Genomic DNA, 5,358 nt, shown 5'->3' with positions numbered 1-5,358 from the left:
GACTGGCCCACTCGTTGAACTCGATCGGTGAAATGATGCCCTCTCTTTGCAGCCGGTCTAGCGTGATCTCTACCCTTTCTCTCATCATGTGCAGAACTTCTCTCGCCTTGTGATGGATGGGTCACGCTCCCGGAATTAGGTGGATCTGCACTTTTGCTCCTTGGAGTTTTCCGATGCCTGGGTCGAACAGCAAAGGAAATTTGTTTAAGACCTGGGCACACAAAGTGTCGTCAGCAGGCGATAGTGCTGGGACGTTGTCCCAGTTCCAGCGTATCTTTCCCAGCCAGCTCCTGCTGAGCAGCGTGGCACCATCGCCCAGTAACACCCAGAGTGGTAGCGTGTGCACCGCTCCATCGTAGCAGACGTTTACAGTAGCACTGCTGATTATGGGAATCAGTTCTTTCATGTAAGTTCTTAATTTCGTACGAATTGGAATTAAGACTGGCCTTGAGGCCTTCTTGCATCACAATCTTTCGAAAGTCTTTTTGCTCATGGTGGACTGGCTCGCGCCCGTGTCCAGTTCAATTGACACCGGGAGTCCATTAGATCAACATTCAGCATTATCGGGGAACATTTTGTGGTAAATGTGTGCACCCCATTTACCTCTGCCTCCTCGGTCTGAGGCTCTGGTTCGTCATGGTCCTCCGTGGATCTATCCTCCTCTGCAACATGTGGTTTGCAGGTTTAACAGGATTAGCAGCTCACCTGCACATACGCTGGAGGTGCCCCATTGTGCCACAGCCCTTGCAAACATACCCTTTGAATCAGCATGAATGGAAACGATGATCACTCCCGCAGCGCCAACAAGGTGTTAATGGCCTTGCATTCATCACCCTTGATGGTGGACTCTAAGACATCTGCGGACATGCAGCTGCAGGTATGTGTGACCTGCGCTGTACGTTGTGATTCAAAAAGAACATCACTTTGTTCACAGTACTTGTAGCAGCACTCGTGTGCTGAGAGATTTGCTTCATATTGTCACTGGTGGCAATGAACGCCTGGGCTATTGCTATGGCCTTACTCAAGGTTGGGGTCTCTACAGTCAAAAGTTTGGGAAGTATGGTTTTGTGGCCAATGCCAAGTACGAAAAAGTCGCTGAGTATGTGCTCCAAATGTCCTTCAAATTCGCAATGTCTTGCAAGGCGTCTTAGCCCGGCGACATAACTCACCACTTCCTGGCCTTCAGACCTTTTGTAGGTGTAAAACCAGTACCTTGCCAGCAGAACGCTTTCCTTCGGGTTCAAATGCTCTCGGACCAGTGTGCACAAATCATCGTATGATTTTTCCGTGGGTTTCGCTGGAGTGAGAAGATTCTTTATGAGGCCATACGTTGGTGCCCCACAGACAGTGAGGAGGATCGCCCTTCGTTTAGCAGTGTTCTCTTCCCCATCTAGCTTGTTAGCCACGAAGTATTGGTCGAATCACTCCACAACAGTTTCCCAATCATCTCCCTCCGAGAATTTCTCCAGGATGGCCACTGTTCTCTGCATCTTTGAGTTCGCTATCTGTATCTAGTCTCCAGTTGTTATGTATGGAGAAAGGGTCAGACTGAACACTGTGAGCTCAAAGTAAAGTGTGACCTTAGTCTTTTATTGCAGGTCTCCAGAGTGCCTCTCCAACCTGTGAGGCCTCCTTAAATACCTGTGCTCCCAAGGAATTGTGGGATCCCTTGGGACTCCAGTGGATGAGCCCTCTGGTGGCTGTACAGAGTAAATACAAGCTTACATATATAACAAAAACAATTGTACATCACTGGCTAATAGTGTCCTGGCATTTGATTAAAGATTACTATATCGCAATACATTTGATGAAGGGGTAATATACAGCAAACAATTTGTTTAATTGGCACTATATAGCAAACCATTTGTTTAATCGCTATATAGCAGATTATTTGATTAATTGGCTCTATATAGCAGACCATTTGATTAAAGGGTACTATATATCAGATCATCCTGAACACACTGGTCCAAGGAGAATATGGAGCCAGTTTTAACATTCAAGCCACGCCATCAGGAAGAGGAAGCTCTGAGCAGATTTCAGTCCGAATTCACAGCATAAGTTAACCCCGGCCACACTCGCATACTTAGTTACAGGACATCGATGTTAGGTGCCTGGGAGCAACCTGCTCAATTTCTCCACTGGAGTGTGACCTGTGGTATGAGGAGACCTAAACCAGAGGGAAGGGGGACAGAATATATGACTTACAAAATTAAAAATGTACTGAAAATTGTAACTAAAAATAATAACAGCAATAAGGAATTTGGATTCGAATTATCATTTCCAGGCCAGCTGTACCTTCTTGTCATATTGATGGATAGATTATGCTTCAAATAGTCTTACACGCATTTAGAGAGGGGTAATGTGTGCAATTCATTCATGGACAATTCATAATGGCACAGTTTTGTTACACTGCACCACAAATGAATAGTCAGATCAATATCCGCTGCGGCTAATTACTAATCCCAGTGAAACTGTTTTGGATTGATGGAAGCTAATACTGGGTAAGTACATTCCCCACAATCCAGCAGGGAATTTACACATGTTGAGTAGTAGGTGGCATGATCATGTATCTTTTTGAATTTGAAGAATGCCAGTTTTAGGGAGTTTTTCTTTCCAGTTGGACTTTTCAATGTGATGTGCCAAGATTAATACTGAATGTCAATCTGAATTAATTTGAATTGCATTACATTATACATTTTCCTTCAAAAGCTTAACCAATGAGCAATTGTGCGTGGTTCTGTAGTCCAGCTCCCCCTTAACATCAATAGAGGATTCAATCAGAGTGATATATGTTCTAATGTCGCCATTATGAAAATCTCAGAAAACATAGGTGTCAAAATAAGAAGAGCATTAGGCAGCTCCAGTTCCACTGTCTCGAAAAAGATTTATCACTTGGAACTCAGTGGTGTATTTATATTAAAAATCTAACATATTATGGGTAAAACACTATTTTCCAGCTTAACTTTCAATGTTGAAAACAGGAACTGAATATTGCAGTGAAACATGGTGCCATTTTGTCTAAGCAGAATCGTGAAAGTCTTAAAATAGGAATTGCTGAAAGTAGAATGTGGTAAGTAGATGGATATTGAATTGTGGTACATGAGTGAAACAGAAATGGGAGAGTGTTTTAACATGTTTTTAACATGTTCACGGGATGTGGGCATCGTTGGCAAGACCAGCTTTTATTGCTCATCCTTAATTGTCCTTAAGAAGGTGGTGGTGAGCTGCCTTCTTGAATTGCTGCAGTCTGTGTGGTGAAGGTACTCCTGTAGTGCTGTTGCGGAAGGAGTTCCAGGATTTTAACCCAGTACCAATTGAGATATATTCTTACGACATCACGAACAAACACACTCTACAAGATGGCTCTTATACAGAAACTGTCATCATGTGACTTTGACTTTGTCACATGACCTTTTATTGTATTTACATCAGTAGTTGCATTACCACGATAGCCCACTGGGTGGAGCAGTAGTCCACCAGAGGGAGCTCTATTACACTTTTCCCTCCTTAATGAAGAAGTAATTAGAACAATATAATCATCATACATAACTTGCATGGTATACATAACAAAAGATATGCAATTATTTTTCCATATTTACAAATCAAACACAACCACTGGTTTTCTAATTCGAAGAGGATACCTTTGATCTTGAACAGAACTTTCTAAACTTGGATGAGGAGAGTTTTTCTCCAAGGGTAACCCTTGATCTCTTGAACTCTCTACACCTTCAGACTGTTTGTCTGCCTGACTCGGACTCAGACTTAAATTCTGACTTTCTCTTGGACTTGTTTCCCATATATCTGATGTAGGATTTGCTGCTGGTATTCTACTTGTAACAAGACTATCTGACTCATCAGAAATAATCGAATCATTCCAACTTTCAACTGCTTCCACATCTGTAGGTAAAATATATATATATATTTTATTTTTTTTTGAAATTCGTAGCCAATCGTTCCAATTCTTTGTCAAATCACAAACGCCAGAGGTCACCTTGCACACGCCAAGGATCACTCTGCGCCAATGCTCTTAGTCAAAAGGCCTAGAGCCACTGCACCGTTCCTGGAAGTACTGCAATACCAGGTTCGTGCCATGGAGGTGGATGGGTCAGGTCCCCCACACACCTCCGTGGAGGTGGATGGGTCAAGCCACCCCACTCACCTCCTGTTTCCAAAAAAGCAAGCATATACCTTCCTGATCCAGGGAGAACCACCCGGAGGTCATGGTGGCTACTCCCCTGTCAGGTCAGTTACGCATGATCTTAGCCAAAAGGCCGAGAATCTGTGGGTAAAATATGATCAATGTGAACAAACCTAAACTTTCCATGATCAAATATATTGACCAAATATGTGTAAGGGCCACATATCTTCACTACTCTTCTTGGTAACCACTTTAACTATTTATGATGATGGTTCTTCATTCTGACCTTCTGATTCAATTTCATACTTCTCTCTCTACCTCTATCATGGTTCTCTTTCTGTCTTAAATGTTTCTCGTCCACTGACTGTGCCAAGTTTGGCTTTTACAATGAGAACATGGTTTGTGCCTGTTGCTAAATGAACAACTCTGCTGGTGTTCTGCTAGTAGTTATATGAGGAGTATTATGAAAAGGAATTAGAAAATTCGCCAACTTGTGGTCCAACGACAACTGCCATTTCCTTAGATTTGGATCCAAAATTTGGTTGATGAGGGCACGTTTTACAATTTGTACAATGTGCTCTGCTGCACCATTGGAAGCAGGGTGGTATGGTAGAACTTTAGTATGCTTCACACCGTTTATGCTCGAGAACTGTGCAAATTCTTCTGAACAAAATTGTGGCCCATTATCAGCTACAATTTCTTCTGGGAGGATATCTGAAGAAAACAATATTCGCAAATTGTGTAGTGTTTTATTTGTTGTTATTTTCTGCATCGGAAACACCTCTACCCACTTCAAATGAGTATCAATCACAATGAACAATTGTTGCCCTTCTAGCTCAGCAAAATCTACATCTAGCCTTTGCCACACCCTGGGAAGCCATTTCCATGGTTGTAATGGTACTGACGGTGGTTTTTTGCTTACCGATTGACATGTTGTATACTGACTAATGATGTACTCTATATCTTTATCTAAACCTGGCCACCAGATGTAACTGCATGCAAAACTCTTGGTCAAGCACATTCTCAGGTGCTGGTCATGAAGATCTCCTAACAATTTGGGCCTGAACTTATTTGAACTAAGTAATCTTGCACTCCACATTATTCAATCTTTATCCACTGATAATTTATTCCTACGAATGAAGTATGGATGAATATATTTCTCTGATACCTGGTTTGGCTAGCCATTTGCTATGTAATCATACACCTTTGACACAACTGGG

General features: G+C 42.4%; 1 pseudogene; it reads right to left on the bottom strand.

The window, feature by feature from the left end:
- Positions 1-4,044: 4,044 nt before the first annotated feature.
- LOC139267625 (U2 spliceosomal RNA) lies at positions 4,045-4,283 on the bottom strand (annotated as a pseudogene).
- Between the last annotated feature and the right edge of the window lie 1,075 nt (positions 4,284-5,358).

The sequence above is a fragment of the Pristiophorus japonicus genome, chromosome 7 (genome assembly GCF_044704955.1).
Source record: "Pristiophorus japonicus isolate sPriJap1 chromosome 7, sPriJap1.hap1, whole genome shotgun sequence".
Classification (NCBI taxonomy): domain Eukaryota; kingdom Metazoa; phylum Chordata; class Chondrichthyes; family Pristiophoridae; genus Pristiophorus; species Pristiophorus japonicus.
Note: the sequence above shows the minus strand (reverse complement) of the source record. Positions and strands in the feature narration are given on the sequence as shown.